Source organism: Amphiura filiformis, chromosome 14, assembly GCF_039555335.1.
Source record: "Amphiura filiformis chromosome 14, Afil_fr2py, whole genome shotgun sequence".
Taxonomy (NCBI): Eukaryota; Metazoa; Echinodermata; class Ophiuroidea; order Amphilepidida; family Amphiuridae; genus Amphiura; species Amphiura filiformis.
The window spans coordinates 31,829,108-31,852,271 of NC_092641.1; positions in this window are offsets into that span (position 1 = coordinate 31,829,108).

The following is a 23,164-nucleotide window of genomic DNA, read 5'->3' on the forward strand; positions in this document are numbered from 1 at the left end:
CATGATTACAGACAAGCATGAACCATTTTTTACAAAAATAATACAAACATAAACAATATTTAGAGATAAGCTTAAGATAAGCTTAAAATCGCTATTAATTACCATGGAATAACTTTTGGTATAAATAGAAATAATTGAGGTCAAGATGACACTGAATAATACACTTTTTTCTTGTAGCGTAAGGCCAAAACAAATGCTTCAAAGCCGCCCGCACGTTCGTTTTTCTTAGCGCGTCCATGCCAGCTGAAACTGCAAATTCATTTTTTGCATTTTTGAAAGATTTTTACCGTAAAATCATGAAAACTCTGAGACATATTGAGAAGAAAATTTACTTTATTGATATTCGCATCGAGGTATAAAGGCATTTTGTCAAATGTGATCAAGCAAAATTTCGGAACTTGAAATATTGATTTTGAGATATAAGTCAAACAAATGCTGTGTACTCGCAAATTTGATTCAAAATTAAGTTTTGCAAAATCTAAAATAACGCATTCCGCACTCACTGCCATGGGCCTTGAGACATTTGTTTGTTTGTTTGTTCGATTTGAATACGTGTAGTTGAACGGTAACGCGTTATCTCTGAACTCAATATTTTGACTTTGTTAATGTATTGCTATTGTCGACAACTTGAAGGCTGGTCTTGATTGTCGACAATGAACATTCTACTCGACAACAGCCCCATGATTCACCTTTGTGACCCTGATCGATCGATTCGCGTATGACCAAGTATGCATGGTCAACATCGACGAAGACATTTGAGAAATGGCTAGAAAATAAAAGACAACGCTACTGCATATACCATATACTACATGCATGGAAGAAAAAAGCCCAGGCAGCAAAAAGACACAGCAGTGGGTCACATTAGGTCAGTGGCGTAGCTTGGGTCATCACATGGGAGGAGGGGGTGTTTCGGGCACCGACCATGATTGGGCGGGGACAAGCCGTTTTCGGCAATTTTCCTATGGGATTTAAAAAAATTCAGATCGATTGGGAGGGGGGGTGCCCTTATGACGCTACGCCACTGCATTAGGTACAATATCTTATTTGATCCTTTAGCACGATCGGTGTCTAGTTCGGTACCGACGACTCTTTTTTCATACCCTAGTAATGTAATAAATTGTATCAAGCATAATAACTAACATTTGCATATTGTTATCGTTTTTAATTTAAATAAAACGAAAGCACTATTTAAATGTACAATAAAAAGAGTGATCGAAATAGATGTTGTGCCTAAGCTCCATGAAACATTTCCCGTACATAGGGTGTTCCAGAAAAATTGAAAATAAAAACAACAACCCCAAATATTCAGTGTTTACCTAATGTAAAAGCCTCATCTTTTAGCTATCATGTGCAAACTAGAGCTCAAGTGTTAAGTTAGAGATGATATCTGTATTATCAAGTTAAACCCCGTCTGACAACACTAGGTTGTGGCATTTAAATACGGTATGCAGGCAAACACTAAATGACTGTTTAAGACATATTTTAAAATATCATTATATTTGCCGCTGTTTGGGGCATGTGCAGTCCATTTATAAATTTTATTTGATGTATTTTAATCATATGTGTTTTTTTTCTGCAATCATTTTAAAATATTAATAATAAAAAAATAAAATTCTTTTTTTCCTTTCTTTCTTATCTATGCACGTGCAACGGGACATAGATATTGTATTTGTTGCGTTTAGTCTTCTCCTTCTCCTTACGACCACACCTTTGCTCTAGCTCAAGAACTAAAGTAGCCTCGGGCCCATACTTGGTATAATGATGACCCGTGACCCAAAAATTTCTTAGGGTAGCCTCGACCCCAGAGGTCAAAGGTCCGTGGCCCTAGTGGCCAAAATGTAAAAATACAAAGCATGGAATTTTTCAACAAATAAAGCAGCATTATGGCCCTGAGTTGGTACAACAATAGCCTTAAGGGTAGTCTATACGTATTTTCAGTTATACATGAGGGCCCCCCATGTGTCATATATTATGGGCCCCATAGATCCCTCGGAAATATGGTAAAATAAGGGCAAAAGAAATACATTGGGCTAGCTCTAAATTTCCTTTGTTTGGCTATCTCAAAATCAATATTTCCGAGTTCCGAATTTTGGGATGCGATCAAGCAAAATCTGTCACTCGGAAATATTTAATTTTCAGTTTTATATGTGGAACACTGTATGAGCCTATTGAACAACCAGTTCCACATTGGCCACAGATCTCAAAATCAATATTTCGAGTTCCGACTGATTTTGCTTGGCATCACATATGTGGAACAGAGAGCCCATTGGCCACAATTATAGAAACAAAAATTATAAAACAAAGGCCGTTTCTCAGCAAATACAGTAGCCACAGGGCGCCGATTCAGTACACTATGTCTTCAGCATTATATTGTTAGGGGCTGTGCAATAATTATGAGCCCTGGGGGAGGGTAAAATTGGGGGGGGGGGGGCAATAATTTTCTGGCACACATTCATGGGGCGCCTTTTAAATAAAACGCTCTAAAAAGGCTTAGGAAAACAGTACGGAAACGCTTAAATAGTAATACACCTTATGTGTTCATGGGCCACATAGGCCAAACATAAATGAGCCCCAGGACCCCAAATGTTAAAACAAAGGGACGGCCGTTCAGGGGGTGTTAGGGTGGAAGTCACCGGCATAGATATTTGTGTTTGCTTTCTTTCTTTCTTTCTTTCTTTCTTTCTTTCTTTCTTTCTTTCTTTCTTTTTTCTTTCTTTCTTTCTTTCTTTCTTTCTTTCTTTCTTTCTTTCTTTCTTTCTTTCTTTCTTTCTTTCTTTCTTTCTTTCTTTCTTTCTTTCTTTCTTTCTTTCTTTCTTTCTTTCTTTCTTTCTTTCTTTCTTTCTTTCTTTCTTTCTTTCTTTCTTTCTTTCTTTCTTTCTTTCTTTCTTTCTTTTCGTCAGCTACGTTCAACGTTCACATATTTTCATGGGTCCATTCCGCTAAAATTTATGAAGCTTCGTAAGTGTTGTAAGTTCCTTTTCACTAAACTAACTTACGAACGGTACCCTTCGTATGTAATAGGATTTACTACAGGGTCCCTCAAGTATCGGGTATTCATAACTTTACGAACGGTTACTTGAGTGTTAAAAGTTTAGTGAAATGGACGCCATATATCATAACGTTGATAAATTTACTCCCTAAAACCTGGCAAAGATTAAAGCATACATTGACTATTGCGATGTAATAAACAGACAAAACGACAGGTTATTACTTGGGTAGCACTAGGTAAAGGTAAGGTATCTCAAATGAACATATTTTAGATATCTATCGTGTTCAGATCAATATTTCAGATCGACTAAAATAGCATTCGCTTTTTAGCTTCTTCTTCATATATATCGCGCTTAGCTCAACGTTGCAGTTTTAACAGAGATTAAGAAGGCGTTTAATTAAAATTACTCGCCTGTCAATCCAACGGCAATGTCAAGTGTCTTCTTTCCCCGACGGCGAATTACCATAAACTTTTGTTTCTGCTGTATGATAAACAGAGCCGGATTTACGATTGAGCCAGATGGGCCGGACCAAGGGCCCACAAAATTTGGCGGCCACCAAATTGTTCTTTGCATTTTTCTTATTTGGTCTATGCTTTGTTCCAAAATATAGTAAAATTGTAAACTTATATGCGCTTCTCGCGCACTGGCACTTCAACTAGCAAAATTAACTTTCATTTTAGGCGAAAAGTAATGTAAAATTAAATTTTTTTTGCGTGCTTTGGGTGCAACTTCCCTGATAAAATCGGAATAAAATATGCCCGTTCCCCTCTAAATTTTTATACTTTCGCCGCGACTGTCGATCTTATACGGAAACCAAAACTTGGCCACTTGAGTGCACATGCCTTCCTCACGGTGAGTTTGGGGCCTCCAAATTTTGGCCTGACCCAGAGCCCTTAAAAAGGTAAATTCGGTCCTGATAACTAACGCTTATATGCGCCATAAAACATAACAATTAGGATTGTCAGTAAATGTAATTTGCAAAAGTTCTTGTTAACAAATGTAAAGAAATATTGGATAAATTTATAGTGTTATAAATACAGGTGTGCCTGGAAGAACTGTATCGTCGGAAACTGCAATGTTTGGGTATTTTAAGCCATAAACAAAGCATAATTGAATAACCGATGTGGTTGAGGAATATATCAGCTATCATATACCTCTCAGTTTTTGAAAAATAGATTTATTTTAATAAACTACCTCATTTTCAATCCATTCCAAGGAGTCAAATATCTACCAATGATAATAAATGCCTCATGCGCTGATGATGCGCAGCGATTAGCACTCGAATACAGATCATCTATTGATTTTTGAATCCGTAGAAAGGTTTGAAAATGAGGGTGTTTTTTAAAATTCTAATATTTTCAATAACGGAGTGGGCTATTGTCAAAATTCAACAAGTATCATCATCATCAGTCGGCTGCGGAGCAGGCGACTACAAGCTTTCTCCACCTATTGAGATCTTGGGCAAGCGAAACAATTTTGTTTGGCTGCAACATCCCTTCAGTATCTCCCAGGAGGTGCTTGACATACTGTAAGCACAGTGTGCGCGGTCGTCCCGGTTTCCTCTTCCCATGTGGTGGAATATAAAGGGCATATTCTTTCACAGGCTTGTCGTCTTCAAGACGCAGTGTATGGCCGAGAAATTTTAGTTGATGAATCTTGACTCTGGCAACCAGTGGAGTGGTGTTGGTCAGATTGTAGATGGTTTCATTTGGAATCCGATCCACACGCTTGATGTTTAACATGACTCTGTAGCAAGATGTTGCACAGGCATTGATTTTGTTTTCCATGTCCTTGGTGATTACCCATGACTCACACCCGTACAGAAAGACAGTAACACAAGTTGTCTCAAACAGCTTGATTTTTTTTCAACAAGTATATGATAGCTGATTTTTTCCGCAACCACGCTGGTTATTTAGTTATGGCGTCAAAATACCCAAACAATTAAGTTTACGACGACACAGTTCTTTCAGGGACACCCTGTACATCAATGACGTTTCGTGTTACATCGTAGCACTATTGAAATTGAATGATAAGTTCTCCCACTCCTGCTTGTCTGCTTAATGCCGGGCTTAATGTTGGAACTTGACTATGGAAGCGCTGTTTTCAAGCAACTGGTCTTAAATATGTGGTAGAAAATGAATTTCCTCATCTCGGTTTAAGGCCCATTCTCCGATTAAGTGTTCAAGTTTGGTCTCAGGAATGACAAAATGCTAACCACGAAGAATTCCCAAAAATCATTCAGAATCAGTAACCTTTAACAGTTTCAGAACAAAAACAATGCATGGGTGATTTTTACAATTGTTCATTTTTGAACAATATTACTTGTACGTATTGGGGATAACGTATCTGTGGTAGCGTATCTGTGAAGCCATTTCCCAGCTTTGTCTTAAATGTGGTACATAACACAATAGTTTCAAAGTAAAAAAAATAGGTCTATTAACGGCAAAAAGTCCTGACGTTACGTTCATGTCGTCACAGATACGTTACCTAAATTCTACCCCCTCGGAAATAACGCTGTGATAAATTAAATGAAGCCAAATACCATACCACACTTTAGTACATTGGGTGAAGATTGATCAAGTATGGGTATTAAGTCGGAAAGTGTTTACATTTGCACGACTTAATACCCATATATCCCTTCCATCTCAGCCATTTATCATTAAAAAGAAAAGAATTAAACACCTGCTTTGCTTTTGAAAATGAAGAAGAAGAATACCAAAGATTAAGTTTTCTTTTACAAACACATGACTATCCATGCCTACTGTATTGTTTGAGAATTGAGTCCTATGGACTCAGATACAACTTTTAACACTGTTTAAAACGGTCTCTTTTATTTTACATAATGAACCATTGTGACTGAACGCACTGACGCGTGACGCTGAAATTTGGTCCACATGTGTAAAACAAATACGGCTACCTGTATCTTTTTACTGGTTTGCATTTTGTCAACTATTTTTCGATTTATTTAAAAAAAGTATTGGGGGGTCTGTGACTCTGTGCCTCTGTCTGTGACTCTGTCTGTATGTCTGTCCGCCTATTTTCTCGGAGACTAGGGGTCGCGCGTTCCTCAAACTTGGTGGGTGGGTGCAGCTTGACCACAGACAGAACAAGTTTGTATTGGTTAGTGGGTCAAGGTGACCCGAGGTCATCCAGGGGTCAAATGAGTAAAAACTGTTTTTCTCAGAGACTGGGGTCGCACGTTCCTCAAACTTGACGGGTTGGTGCGTCTTGACCCGGGACAGACCAAGTTTGTATTTGTTAGTGGGTCAAGGTCACTAGAGGTATCTAGGGGTCAAATTAGAAAAAAACTGTCATATGGGCATGCAACTTGGTGGGTAGGTGCATCTTGACCTAAGACGGAACAAGTTTGTATTGGTTAGTGGGTCAAGGTCACCCAGGGGTCATCTGAGGTCAAATTAGTAAAAACTGTTTTCCGCCTATTTTCTCGGAGACTAGGGGTCGCACGTTCCTCAAACTTGGTGGGTGGGTGCATCTGGGCCTCAGACAGAACAAGTTTGTTTCGGTAAGTGGGCCAAGATCACCCGAGGTCATCCAGGGGTCATCTGAGGTCAAATTAGTAAAAACTGTCGTATGAGCATGAAACTTGGTTGGTACAGTCAACCTTTAGAGTCAAATTTTTGGAAGGTCATTTTGGGGTCATCCGGGGTCACCCAGGGTCATCTGAGGTCAAAATAGTAAAACTGTCGTATGGGCATGAAATTTTGTGGGTACAGTCAACTTTTAGAGTCAAATTTTTGGAAGGTCATTTTGGGGTCATCCAAGGTCAAATTACTAAAAACTGTCGTATGGCCATGAAACGTGGTGGGTACAGTCAACATTTAGAGCCAAATTTTGGAAGGTCATTTTGAGGTGACAAGGGGTCATCTGAGGTCAAATTAGTAAAAACTGTCCTATGGGCATAAAACTTGGTGGGTACAGTCACCATCAGCCAGGTAATCGCGACAGCCGAGAACCGCCAAATACGGGTAACCGCCTAGTTACAAATAATAGTGCTTATTTAACTCATCCAGCACATCTTTATTTTTATTGGCCTCTTGGTGTTTTATCAGGCATTGGAAATGGCCCAGTGGTTCTTCCAAATCTTGTTGAACCAGGGGCCACTGTTTTTGCCAAAGTGGGCCCCTGGTTCCAAAGCTCTCTTATTTTCACCCTTGGTGACAGCCTTATCCCTCCCACTTTACCCCATCAAAATCATGCAGATTTTAGTATCAGGTTAAACGGAATATCACGAAATACTCCTTTTAAAAAGTAGTGAGCTTCAAAAAGTTAGCTAATTTAAACATACATGATGCCTTTTTAAGGCCTGAAATATGTTTTGGTCAGGCATTATTAGCAAAAACATGGTAGTTTGGTTGTTACCAGTACCACCCACAGTGGTGGCACCATGGGGGGCATGGGGAATCCCCAGTCAGAACTCTTGTATCCCCCTGTTGCCCCAGAAAAAAAAAACTCAAAAGACAAAAATTTCCACTTTTGTGCGGTATTTTGCGCAAAATTTGTTGATTTTGCCCCCCCCTGAATATCACTTTGCCCTGGTTTTAATGCCCCCGAAAAAAAATTCCTGGCGTTTTATATCCTGTATTGAATACGCCACTGACACCCAGGAAGTCATATACTTTGATACATTTTGCTTCTCGGGTTTTCCTTTAAACCTTCTGCTGGAGGAATTTAACTAGAAAACTTGGACGCCGGTGAATATTATGAATATTTTACATATTTTTGATTTAGCTCATCTTGTTTGGGCACTTCGTGATCCACAGCCTCATCCCCACTTTTCTCAAAAAAAGTTGAGATTTTTATATCACTGGAATACTCTGGCTACATAATGGATGTACAAATATTTCTGCAGATTAATTCGTTTAGCAAAGATATGAAATTTGAATTTTCGTTCTGGTGCACCAGAACGAAATTTTTATCGGAACATAAAATCTATGGAGCAAGTGTAATACACATAATCATGCATAACTCGCAAACGCAAAATCGGAATCAACTGAAATTTGAAGGAAATATGCTTTTTTTGGATATGTACTGAAAAATGTCATAAAAAGAGGATGCTAGGATCACGAAATACTCCTTTAAAAGTGATGAGCTTCAAAATCATGTTATAATCAGACCACCCAATTTGAAGGTTGGCTAATTTATACAATGTAACAATGGCTAAATAATAGCAATGGAATTTTTTAAAATTGAAAGTATATACAGTCATGAAAACCATATTTTAGCAGTAGAGTACCCTGACATTATGAGGAGTTCACGAATAAAAATAATTTTGTAGTCTTAATTCAAGCCCGTATCCACCCAGGGCGACATGCTGTATGTTCCTGCATCGGTTACTTTAGCATGCTGTATTGTGCTGTGCATAAGTTATTGCATGAGTAACAGCCGAAAATGGTTATCATAGATTCTCAAATATGTGATGCGATCAAGCAAATTCAGTCGGAACTCGGAAATATTGATTTTGAGATATAGCCAAACAAAGGTACTATTTCCTTTTGTTTCCTGTTGTTTTGGAAACTCTTTAATTGCTCATATCTTTGGAACTGGTTGTTCAATTTTGATGGGGTTTTCTAAAAAATGCAGCTGTGTAAATGTTTGTTAATATCCTGTAAGAAACTGAAAATTTATTATCTCCGAGTTCCGACTGATTTTGCTTGATCGCATCACATATACGGTCTTGATCAACCTGTATTCCTTGTTTAATGTTTTACTTTAAACTTCTGTGTGATTTCGGATTTTATGTAGACTACCAAATATAGAAAATAATGAGGCGCCGGTGAATATTCATAACATTTTACCATCCATTCATTTACCGATATCTTGTTTGTCATTTATTGTTTGACCACAAACGTAAACACTCACGCACATGGTGCATGCATGTGCTAGTCCATTATATGCGCGTATGTTTGGCGAGCAGGGACACAATATACGGAACGCACCTTGGCTGGCGACATGGAGGAAAACAATGGCATATCCATTGCTTCTTTAGCTTTATTGTTTTATACTTTCTAGGCATGTTATAACTTCTATCTTCACACATTTGAGAAAGCAACTCCTAAGTATAAGTTACATTAATAAAAGTTATTTCTTTCCGACAAAACAAGTCGAAATACCACTTGAAACTATGGGCGACACAGATTTGGTATTTTGAACACTTTATCGGAGAATGTGCCATATCCTCCCCTTTTCTTTATCCTAATCGCTTCTGTTATGTATTTTCAATAACACAACGAGATGAAACGAATTAGACAGGGGCAGGAATATTTAAAAAGATGCGATTTTGAAATGCAAGAAGAAACCTGAAAACGAGGGAAACTACAGAATGATTAATATGGATCGACAAAGATGCTCTCTTATGTGGGAAATCAAGCCGGGAATCGCACCTGGGCGGCAGTGGTGAGAGGCGAGTGATTTGTCCATTACGACAACCCATCTTTCACACATTGGCATATCTATTAGCCTTTTAGAGTTATGACGGACACAATAGGTTAGCGCTACACGAAGGGGGTAAAGTCTTTTTCAATTTGGCGGGTTTTACCCATATTGAATACTGCCCTCCTATTGTATACGCCATGCTTCGAAAAGGCTAAATTTGCATTATTTTTGCACCTTGTCCTTTAAATGTTCACAAGCCGGGTTACTTTCGCTAATTATAGTGATTTTTGCTCCCTTTATACCCATGATGATGTCATTCTCGTTGTATGCACGTTTATTAATAATCGAACAATGTAATGTTGCCCCTCCATTATACGCCATGCTTCCGAAAAACTAAATGGTTCTTTAAATGTTCACAGCCACGAATTATATATCTTATTAGTCATTCCTTTGCACGTTTATTAATGACGACTTCTTTTATTTAGAGCGTTTTGTACATTTGTTATCTTTCTATTTAGTGTGTAGGCTTTGTGTAGTTAGCGCCCACTGATCTTGCTGATTGGCAAGACATACAAGAATAGAATAATATTTGTGACGTGGTATATCGGAAGCAGACATTTTTGGGCAGGATCGTAAATGGAGAAATAGCCAAAAGTCTGTCCGGGGTGATTTTTTCACAATTTGGTTTTAATGTTTAAAATATTGTCTGATAGTTTCAGACCAGAATATAACTGGCATTTTCAAGGTAAATCCTACTCTCAACATTCTCAATAATATTTTTAAAGGCCGATATCTTAATTACCAATTTCCAATTTTATAATACCATAACTTACGAACTCAATGTCTTTGCTTAGGAATATGTCCAATTTCATGGGGGAAAACGGCGTTGTGGAGCAAAATATATGTAAAAAGCTTAAGATATGTAAAAACCTCAAAATTGATAATCTACCCAAAAGTGTCGGTTTTTGACATGACACGTCACATTTTATCGGGTAGAATCTTAGGCACCACAATTAGTTTATCGTATAGCGCTATCTATGCCCCGATATACGGACTGATGGCTCTTCCCATACTACCCTGGAGATGTAATAAATAGCATTGGGCATACTAATAAAAATGTGTACATTGTTTTCATTGTTATTTTACTAGACAACGATAGCATTAGGCAAAATGTTCAGGGTACTATCGTGAGACTCTGGGTTCGATAGAAAGAACTATCGGTACTTCTTACCGGACTGAGAGCTATATGGGTGAAAATTGAACTTGATGCCTTACCTATCTACGCTTTCCAGATAAAATGCAGTAAATATAGATAAATAATAGATTCCGTCGTTTGATTTAACAGGTGCAATATGTACTGTAAGTATATAACGTTATCAGTTTTTTAAAACTTATTCATTGCATTTCTACATGCATACTGTAGCCGAGCGCACACAAGAACACTGTTTGGGCGCACTACCATGACTACAGTTGAACTATTTAACGTGACATTCTGCTTTTCATCAAAATCAATATTTCTTTCTAATCATGCATCAAGTAAATCTTCCGAGTCCATGTGATATCAATATGTAATAGGAACTTAAACTTGATGAATCTGTCTGGCATTCAGTTAGGACGCGGGACTACCGATTGTTATTGTTCTGCAAGGCTCACTCAGTCATTTAATAAGGCAATACAAACGATCGAATTTGGTATTCAAATGAACAAAATTTTGAGTTACACCTTTTCAGTGTAAAATTTTTTTTCTCGGCCAAATGAAAAGCAATAATTTTCATTTTTTCAGTAAATATCAGGAAAAACTGTAATGCTTGATACTGTATTTTTTTTCAAATCTTAGTGTTAAACTTAGTCGTGAAATTCAGTCATTTAGTGTAAGATTTTCGATTTTGATAGGCTTCAACTCTGCCCGCGAGCCTTTTTTTGATCAATCTTTTAGCTTTTCAAAGTAATATAGTTCGCTAAAGAAGGATTTTTCCCAACTTTCTAACGCACATCACCGTGAGCGATATATCATAGTTTTGTCAGAACTTCCGTTTTGATTCCATAATTTTTGACTACCAGCTGAAAAATTTTCAAATCCACGCGTGAAATCTTAGGCTAATACTAGCATTGTGGATCGATATCTCTGGGTGCCCGGCCTGGATACAGTGTTGCCAGAACTTCAATATAGCAAAGAAATTACCTAGTGTTTCAATTGTCATGAAGGTGACTGGGTATAGTGCCTTTTGTTTGTGTTCGTTTGAAATTGCTTAAACCCACCGAAAGTCATAATCAATGAAGCAGCCAAAACAATACAAGGTTAAACATGGAAGTTTATAACAACCTATTATAATGACCTAAAGGAAAAATCATTTATGGCAACAATGAGCCTTGCATTGTAACTTTGTAAGTCATGGTTAAAATGTGTTGAGTACCCACCCCACCCCATAGGCCTACATAATATTACATACCGGTACCTTATAATATTTATATAGCACGGCTATACATGTAGCTATAGCCTACATTTAGAAAGTAGGTCCTATAGCGCTAAATTATGACAAATAGGCCTACACAAACCCGAACGCAAGTCTGAAGGGTGTAATGAAAATGCCAACCCGCGATGGGGGGGGTCATTCAAAATTCACCTGGAGATAGGAGGGACAGAAAATTAAAATCCCCTCTAATAACACGCGAATTTTTCTAGGTAAATAAACAAACAAACAAACAGACAAAATGGTTTTCATAATCATGGAATCCATAGCCCCTATAAATTGAAATTGCAGGCTATCACGGGAGCAAATTTCCAAAATTCACCTCATTTACCAGAATTGGGGATTTGGGCTACCAAATCGCTGGTCAGGCAATCCTGGTTTTCAATGGAAAAGGGACCTGGTTGACAACAATTAAAATATCGATTATTTCTGCTGGTTGTTCTGGAGATAAAGTACTGAGTTTGACATTTTCGGAGCATGAAGGGAAAAAGGGTAAAATAAAAACGGAAATTCTGACAAAACTATAATATATAGACCCACACGATGTGCTTTACAGAGGTGGGAAATATCTTTCTTTAGCAAACTATATTAGTTTGAGACGCTAAAAATGAATTCCGTAAAAAGCCCGCGGGCGAACTAAAGGCCTATAAAAATCAAAAATATCACACTAAAAGACAAAATATGATGCTTGAATTTTAACACCAGGATTTAAAAAAAAATGTATATCCAAGCACTATGTCTTTAACTGACATTACTGAAGAAAAAAAAAAATTGCTTTATATTTGACCTAGCTAAAAGGTGTCTCTTTTCATAGTGCTCATTTTAACATGTATCGATCGATTTTTAGCGCGACTACGCATTTCTAAAGAATTGGTAGTCCCGCGTCCTAACTGCATTATGGTGTCTTATATATCAGCACCAGCCAGGAATATAACTTTTGATGCAAGGAACAATCAAAACATAGCCGTCATGATCATTGGTATCAGCAGTAGAAGAATCAGTGGTAGAGTGGTATCAGCAGTAGTAGCAGCATCATTTGAATCATCAGCAGTGGTACCAGCAGCAGTAGTAGAATCGTTGGTATCATCAGCAGCGGTACCAAACACAGTAGCTGCATCATTGGTATCATCAACAGTGGTAGCATCATTGGAACCAGCAGCAGTTGTATCAGTAGCAGAAGTGGGAGCCGAAAATGTGGTATTGTCTCCGTTGCACAGATTTCCACGGCAACAAGTTACATTTAAGCTTTCGTCTGCCGTTATTGCAGAACTACTGTCGGAGCAGTAAGAGCAGTTGCTGGAACTGTTAAGACATTGAGAAGAAACTTCCTCGTCACAACCCCTGATTATAGAGATCGGTGTCTCCAATGTCTGAATTGGTTAATAAGATGTGATGAAGGGAAATGGAGTAAAATAGAACATAAAACAGATCAACGAGAATAATACATTAATTAAAGACGAAATCAACTATAAAAACAACAACAACAACAACAACAACAACAACAACAACAACAACAACATGAAAGAATGAAACTACTAAAATTTCAGCGGTTAATAATTTAATCAACCCAACTAAAGGAATAAGTTTCAGTGGTGATATGTATTTAATAGGATTGACATTGATGCTCGATTGAAATTATAAATACTAAAGAATGAGTAAATGATGGTGTTTACATTTTTAAAGGAATATACTTTGTGGTATAGTAGGCCTATGACCCATGCTATAAGCAATATCACTTCTAGATAAACTAGTAGGCCCGTGATGAAGCTATGAAAGAAAATGGCTTCTTGAGGTTTTTTACTGGACTTGATGAATAAAAAAAATCATTTTAAATATCAGCATTTAGTGTGGAGGAAACTCCGTATGAGCAACTTAAAAAAAAGATATATTATACGTACAAAACAAGTTCCATTACAGATATGATTCTGTACTGATTCGGAATACGGGTTAAAACCTTCCACTGAGCATGCGTCATTCGACGTATTTTGAATGCAACTATAGCATAAATTCATCCTTGTACATGCGCAGTACTCCCATCTCACTTGAGGATTTTTAGTGAAGCACCATGGCCCATAGGTTTTTCCATCTGGATTCCTGCAGAATGCGCCATCATCTAGACCACTCAGTGGATAATTGGCAGGTTTGAAATTGTGTGAATGAGGAATTTGAGTTGACCAAGCCTGGCAGTTGTTACCATTCGCTGTTATCGGTAGTGAACCACGATAGTCCTCGCCTCGTGAGATATACGTGCCTGTCAAATATATCAATATCATTTTGCTTTGTTTCAATAATATCGGTGGTCTTCAAGCAAAGATACGGCCAATTGTGTAAAGTAGTCCTAAAACAACTTGGGCCACTAGCAAAGTGACTGAATTGAGTATAATATGATAAGTATCATATTATTTATTTATTAATGTCAATTAAGGGATCTGGAATGCGCGAATTGAGCGTTTCGACAGTATTTTTTGTGGGACATGTGAGCACATCAGACATATCGAATTGCATTCTGAATACGAGGAATGTCTTTCTGATATCAAATAATTTTCATTTTTGAAATTCACGATATAATACAAATTTTATGACAAATTATTAAAATTTGATATTTTTCACATTTTTGATATATAACAGTCCTCGAAGTAAATTTTATAAATCTAATGATATATTCTTAAAGTGTATGTAGCTGGGAGGAAAAGCCGACGATCAATTGATAATTGTGACCTTTCATATTGAAAATATGGATTTTTTTCCCAAAAAGACCTATTTTTTTTTGGTGTTTTGGGGAAAAAAATCCATATCTTCAATACGAAAGGTCAAAATTTTCAACTGATCGTCGGCTTTTCATCCCACCTACATACACTTTAAGTATAAGTCATCAGATTTATAAACTTTACTTCGAGTACTGTTAAATATCAAAAATATCAATTTTTAATCATTTGCCATAAAATGTGTATTACATTTCAAAAAATCAAAATTATTTGATATCAGAATGACATCCTTCGTATTCAGAATGCAATTCGATATGTCTGATGTGCTCTAATGTCCCACAATAAATACTGTCCAAAGGTACGTACCCCACCCCTTAAGTGAAAGAAAAGCACCAGAAACCTTTGTCTTAGTTCTAAAATCTTTGACGATAAGCATGAAAGTTCATTTTTTTCGCAAAATTCCAAGACTGGTCTGGAAGGAGTCTGCATAAACATCACGGGATAAATATTAATTAGGATGTGTCGGGAGATGGTGTAAAATAATTGTTAAAATAGCTCGGCCAAAAACAAACCCCTCCGATTTCCGTTTAACTGCTAAGCTCCCAAATTTGGTACAATTGTGCACTTTGTGATAAAAGCATGGGAGTTTCCACACATGAAGTACATGGTCCAAAGTCTTTTTTAAGATGCGGAGGCATTTTAGATTTGACCCCTAGTGACCGTTAGAGGTCACGAAAAGTCATTCAGGGGTAAAAATCGGAGCAAGATGAAATTTTTACCCCAATCAAAATGTGCCATTTTTACCCCACAAATCCTTGTGATCATACAAAATAATGTGGTGTATCTGTTGGCAAGATTCGAGCATTTTCAAATTTTTACCCCTGAATGACCTTTTGTGACCTCCAGAGGTCACTAGGGGTCAAATCTGAAATGCCTCCACATCTTAAATTAAAATTTGAACCATGTACTTCATGTGTGCATACTCTTATGCTTTTATCACAAAGTGCACAATGATTCAGCTTATAGGAGGTGTAATGTTTGGTATTTGAAATTATACTTATGCTACCTATGGTAGACATGTTCTTAATCGCTACACACAGGGGATACAAATTTCAAATGGAGTCACCCATTCAGGAAACTCCTTTGAAAATTCAGGCTCCCTGTGTGGGAGAGTAAGGTTTTTGTCTTCCAAAGTGGGGCATTACTACAAACCGTCCCAAAACAAGCGATTCACCGAGCGGCTCGGACAGCGAAAATGGTAAAACTTGAACTGGTTTTGCGCTGGAAAAAGAAAGTCTATAACGTCAGACTCTATATTCATTAAAATACATATTGACATGTTTATATTTATCTGGGATTCATTTGCAACGAAATGTTAAGGGGGTACTACACCCCTCAAGAAATTTGTGCCTATTTTTGCATTTTTCTCAAAAACTAATAACACAGTGGTAACAAAAGTTAGGTATATTATAGGGGCAAGGAATCCAATTACTACACTGGAATTTCAGTGACCCAAGACAAGCGGTTTGTTATTTATGATAAGAAATAAGGTAACGCTAGGGTGTACCTCGTTTCCTATCATATATACTGAACCGCTTGTCTTGAGTCACTGACATTTCAGTATAGTAATTGAATTCCTTGCCCCAGTAATATACATAACTTTTGTTATCAGTTTGTTATTAATTTGTGAGAAAATGCAAAAATAGTCACAAATTTACCACAGGTGTAGTACCCCTTAACAAAATATTTACAAGATTCTTTGTAAACCTTAACCTCGCATAGGGTTAAAGGCTGGCTCCCTGCTTTACGGATGCTGAGATATCTCCCACACACTGTTGTATCACATTCAACCATCAATATAGGGTTTGACTCCGTCTCAGATTCCGTAATTGGAATATTCCTGCAGGCTGGATTCCCTATTCCATTTGCGTTGTTACCAATATGAACCAAACTACCCGCTAATCTGTTACCTGAAACGAACCGCATGATTAAACATTAGCAACAACAGTACAACTATAATCAATATGTGCATGTTTCTTAATGCGCTTTACGGCTGAATTGTTGGTGTGACAAAGGGATAAAAAGGGCTCATGTGTAACAGGCGTGTTGAGGGGAATGTTGAGAATCCTTTAGTCGAGTAGTAGTAAGAAGGGATTCCCATTAGTATATTTCTCTAACTTCTTTTTTTGTAATCCTGAAGGTATCTATACTGTAACTTGTCTTAAGTTGAAAGTGCCGTCGGTGCATTTACGTGATTGTATTGCCCGCGTGCGGATAAGCAGCCATTTTAGAGAGTTGCGATTTCCAAACGCCGTGATATACGCCCGTCTATCTATTCACTCCTGTGACAAAATGTGTCCGTTTTATAATATATAATTGATATTCAGGAATATTGAACATACGAAGGTAAGCCTAACTATGGCTGGATATCATTATAATAAAACAACAGTGATGTAAGAAAATTTGACTTCATTCATACATGCGGTTCATATCATCATATGTGTCAGATTGCCATTGAAATGCGTGTGAGATCGACCGTCTTTGAAACGGCCGACGGCGTAACCCAAGGTGTACGTTGGAATTGATATATTAGAGACATTGCGATTTTCTAAACGCAGCACGTGGAACGTACGTTTTCGCGTACGTTTTACGTACGTTAATACGGTGTTAAATATTGCTAGTCTCGGTTCCAGACTGGATTTTGCTCATTCGTCACGAAGGAGAACAAGTGAGCTGAAATAAAGACTGTGATATTTGATCTAATTTAACAGCTTCTAACCTAGGTCGATAGAGGGCATAGTGATTGAAAAATAACAGTCCCGATAACAGTAAGCTGAGTCTTTGCCTGATCAAAAGGCCGCTTTTGATTTTGACCAAAATTTTGACCTACATGCTGATTAAACTTAATTGTTTTTTGTGCTCCCAAAATATTATTGTTGCCCAAAACATATATTTTGGTAGATTAAAGATCACTACATCCATACATCATGACTTTACTTTCAAAATGAGTCTTTTTCGTCCTGAAAATTGGGCGCGTTGCATGGACTTAGACATGCGTGATCCCGTCGCTATGGTAACGCCCCGGGGTCACAAATATGACGTCATGTCTACGATAGCGAATACAGGGGTCAAAAACTAACCTAAAGGTTGCTCTGATTTTCGTTAAACTTGGAACAAATTGTTTGTCTAGCTTCAGGGAAGAAGTTTTCCTTTTTTTATAATAAGATAATAATGTTCTGTTTATTATTCGAAAAATAGGAAAGAAGGCCGCTGTGTAGCTTTTAAAATTTGAATTTTAGGCGTGAGTTTATTATTTTTTCCTGTTTTATCTTTGGGTCAAAAACGTAATAAAACAGCATCCGCGCATTTAGCTTTTTTATTTAGAGAAAAAAGATAGGATTTTGTCTTTTGCCTCGTGTCATAATGGATGGACTGGCCAATATTTTGAGTAGTGGATGCCGGTACGATACCTTTTATTCTCATTCTTATTCAGTTTAAATATAATTTTTTTATTAGTAAAACTGTTTTTTTTAAAGAAAAAATAAAGTTACTTTTGTTAGGACATCCCCGTTGTTTTAAATGAACGAAACCGTCACGAACATCTATGCCGCTGAACCGCGTTCTTATGTCACGCACGTGTATTACGCGAACGCATTATCGTGAAATCATTGAGGATCGAGTTGCATTCTGAATACGAATATTGTCCTTCTGATATCAAATAATTTTGATTTTTTGAAATTCGCAATGTAATACACATTTTATGGCAAATGATTAAAAATTGATAATTGATATTTAACAGTACTCGAAGTAAACTTTATAAATCTGATGATTTATACTTAAAGTGTATGTAGGTGGGATGAAAAGCCGACGATCAAAATTTTGACCTTTTCTTTTGAAGATATGGATTTTTTCCCAAAACACCAAAAAAAAAAAAAAAAAAAAATAGGTCTTTTGGAAAAAATCCATATCTTCAATATGAAATGTCAATTTTAATAATTTGTCATAAAATTTGTATTATATCGTGAATTTCAAAAAATGAAAATTATTTGATATCAGAAAGACATTCTTCGTATTCAGAATGCAATTCGATATGTCTGATGTGCTCTCATGTTCCACAAAAAAACACTGTCGAAACGCTCAAAACGCTCATTCCAGATCCCTTAAACCTCTTGATGAAGCTGGCCCGAAGTCTGATAACCACGATAACAAAGTTTTGCAGAGAGCATTGCACATACATGTAACAAGCAAAACTTGAGTTATCGTCGACACATAAGGAAGGACAGCTTTTATGGTCTACTTAGCTCAGCAATGCTTTGCTGTCTTCGATAATGCTTCATGTACGCCAGAGCGTTCGATAGGAACAAGCGAACAGTATACGAGTTTGCTGATATTCCATTTCTCCATTATGACATTTCTTCCTTTATCTCTCTTTGCAGTTGTTCCAGCGATGACATCCACCCCTTAATCTATAAGCTTAACAACAACTCAGCCGCTGGGATTGATGGAATTACAAGTTGGTTGCTATCCGTGGTGTGGACTCATAATCTGTTCCTGTGCATTAAGGAGTTCCCCAGGGCTCTGTCCTGCACCTCTGTTGTTTCTGATCTATGTTAATGACTTGTGCCTTTCTTCCTTTTCTTTAAACAGTTCTCTTGTTCTTTATGCGGATGATACTACTCTCTTCAAGCCTATCTCTGCTCCTGATGACTTGGTTGATTTCCAATCCGACATTGATTCCATCCATTCTTGGTTCTCCCTTAATCACCTTTCTGTCAATTTCTCCAAAACAAAAGTCATGGTCATTTTCACTAAGAAGGACCATTTTCCGGATCTCATTCTCACTCTTAACAGCCCGCCTATTGAACGTGTGTCTTCTGCGACATTTCTTGGTGTCTGGCTGTCTGACAAGCTTTCCTGGAATCTTCACATTGATCACATATGCAGAAAAGCTCGCAAAATCATCGGCTTCATTCTTGGATCTTTCCAATCAGCCCCTTCACCATCCGTCGTTCTTTTGTACTTCTTCTTCTTCTTCTTTGTGATACTGCACAACGTCGCCTGTCGTGTCATTATTCAGTCTTGGAACCTCTCCCATGAGGACTTTCTCTTGGATTCCGACCTGCCTCTTCTTAGTAAGCGTCGTGATGTTGCTTCTCTGTGTCACTTATTTAAAATCTTTGCCAATCTTTGTTCTTCTCCCAACCCTTTCCAGCCTCATCCCAGACCGGGTCTACGAAACCTCAATTCCCGCGCTGTTCAAGTTCCTTTCCGCCGGCTTTCATTGTCCCAGAGATCATTTTATCCGTTTGCCTCCTCCATCTGGAATTATCTCAATGTCAATGCTTCTTCCCTCCAGGCCTTCAAATTGGCCATCCAGTCCCACCTCCTTTAACCAGTTCACATAATTTTGTTGGTTTGTTTTATTTTATTGTGTATTGATTATATGTATTTTCTAGTAATGCTTTGATTTTAATGTAAGGGCAATCCTTCAATTTATTGTGTTATCAATATTGGATCTGCCTGGCCTTGTGCCAAATGTTATAAATAAATAAATAAATAAATAAATAAATAAATACATAAATAAATGATATCTATCGGAGCGTTCAGCAGAGCAACAGGATTATAAACACGGTCGATGGTAAAACCATAATCAATTTCCTTTGTGTTCAGTAATTACATAATGACCCACTCATCAACTACTCAAGTGGTCATTAAATAACCATGTCTGGGGTCGTGTCTGCGGTCAATAGAAAGTCAATAATATCTGTAAGTTTATGTTTATATAAAGTGGTGTAATTAAGTTTCAAGAGGTTGTTAATTCAAGCATGGTCGTAAAATTGTTTCGATCGATATTTTGGTCAACGAGTGGGATCGGAGCGGAGTGTACAATTGAGTTTGCTATAGGCTTTTATGGGTTTGGGCTTTAGAAAAGCCAGATACCTCTCCGATACGATGCGCTATCGAAGACAGCAAAGCATTGCTGAGGTAAGTAGACCATAAAAGCTGTCCTCCCTAATAGTGCTCCATCTCTCCGATATGGATTTCCATCTCTGTATAAAATAACTTTGATGATCTATCGACTACTCAATTTAGTGCAATTAAGTATCTCTAACCCTAACCCCCTAAGCGCTTTTTGGCGACGGGAAGGGAAAGAAGGAAAGAATAAAGAGAGAAAAGAAGGAAAGAAGTTGTTTGCTGTGGTCGCAAGCACTCGGTCGGCGACACCTTGCCACGGGTCTTGGGCTTCGCTGGCCAGCGAAACCGTGCCTATATATCACTTAGGGCGATTGCGTCATCACACCACGTGGGATGCACGCACGAACAGCGCATATATCAAGTAGTATTTTGTAGCATACAGGCGGGTTAGGGTTAAGATATGGTTTTTTTTAGGTGTTCTGATATTTTTGGAGCGCAGAATAGTTGTCTATTAGTAGGTATATCACCTCAAAAATAAGGGCAGCAGAAACACATTATTTAATGTTTCTACATGAATGACCTTTATTAAAGCATCAAAAATCAAAAAACCGAATTGAAATCGGTCAATGCATTGTGACGTAGTGTCAATTTTAAGATGCTCATAAATGGAATGAAAATCTGCCACAAATTGCTATAATGACAAAATTGGCACATTTCGAGATTTTGAAGGTTTATTTGGACACTTGCTTGAAAAAGCAACGTTAATTTAAGTATCACAGGTTAATTGCCTATATTTTTAAACTTCGTCAAAGAAAACAAAATTAAAAAATCTATCATTGAATAATTATAATAAATTAACCAAATATACTATTTTAGCAATTCCGGCCAATCTGCAGACAAATAAAAGTTGAAAAAATGACTAAGTTCAGCTAATTAATATGCAAAATTGATGCCAAAAGAAAACCGTACATGATATCAGGGTGCGGTTTTTTCACAAACATAAGTATACAAAGTTCTTTCAATTGATAACAAAAAATACACAAAAGTAATCAATTATGCAAATTAGCTTATTACAGCTAATTATGTATTCATGATATTATTATGTAAATTAGGCATGAGTAATTTTGGTTTTTTTTCGATGTTTAATGAAAGTCTTTTCATTCATCATGAATTTGTCAAGTATGAACCTGTTATGATGTTGAGTAAAGAATATGCAGTTAATTACTTTAATATAATACAAAAAAACAAACTTTGGCATTTTGACGGTGTCTGGAATAGAATTTTCATTTTTTCTGTAAATATGGTATGTGTCACCATTGCTCAAAGCCAAATCCGAAAAGTAAAAATAAAATTCATTTGCAATGAGACTTTAAATTAACATTTTTTTATCTGGATTAACAGGGGAAGAGAAACGGTAAACGGAACAGCCCCCCTATTATCCCGCGTATACAAAAATGGTGTGGCTTTGGACACACACAATGGCATAGAGCTATTGTGGTTTGGAATATTACTCCCTTTAAACTCACTTAAAAAATGTTTTATTTCAAATCGTTTTCCTCAAGTGTGCCATTCGTTGTCGACGGAAATAATTTACATGCTTAGAAAGATTAGTATTTCAGCTAAATGGTGGTAGATCTTGATTTTTCAAAAGGCCTATATTTATTGATTTATGAGGGATCTTCAACAATCCATAAAAATAGGTAGTAGCTCTTAAACGAAGCAATATTTATTTTAAAAAAAACCCGATGGTAGTCACACACCATATATCAAAAATTCAAACAATTGTGATAAATAGCACATATGAGGAAATTAATTTTTCGGCATGGATGTTTGCCAAAATCGAACAACTTTCATGCGTGCGCTTTTCAATTTACTGTTATGCTTGCATGCACAGTGTGGCAGAAGTATTGTGCAGCATCTGTGACATGCCTACTATTAGGGCTATTCGTCAGAATACGACGATCACGATAACGTTATCATACATATTCTGGTAGGTTTATTCATACCGCAACAATCGACGCGATTGAAAATTTCCCCCTTGCAGATGCATACCAGCTCCCCAAAATCCACCATCCACCACTGGTTGTAGAATCGACCTATTAAATATAAAATAAAAAATCGCATAATTAGGACTTCGTTGTGCGTTCGATGCGTTGCTACGTCTAGAATTTCCAGAATTAAGGTCAATAATCATAACAAAACGAACGTTTTGCGCGTTTTCCCCTCCCGTGAAATATCATGCGCATTCGGGGGCGGAATGACACCCGATATATCAAACCTCGGTAATTGATTCCCTAAACATTATAGTTGCGATATTAGTTATATTCACTTCAACTTCTTATTTCTCAAAAGTAGCGTCCGCACAATGTTTTTTGGTGTTTTCTATATCTTTGAGACATACTGGTTCAGAATCTGGCGGTTGCCACCCTGGCACCCTTGGGCATTTTGAAATAAATGACCTCAAAATAACCCCATAGGGTTATACAGGGGTCAAAAAGTTTTAAATTTTTGAACACTGTTCAAATATCACTTACGCGTATAAGGATACCGTATAAACACCGTACACTACTATAAATACGCTCTATCAGCGTGTTTATAGTGGGAGCAGATGTACGAGGATGTATAAAGACATTCCCACAATCCAATGGTGTTTATGAACGTGGTATGTCTGGCTTTTGTACACATGTGG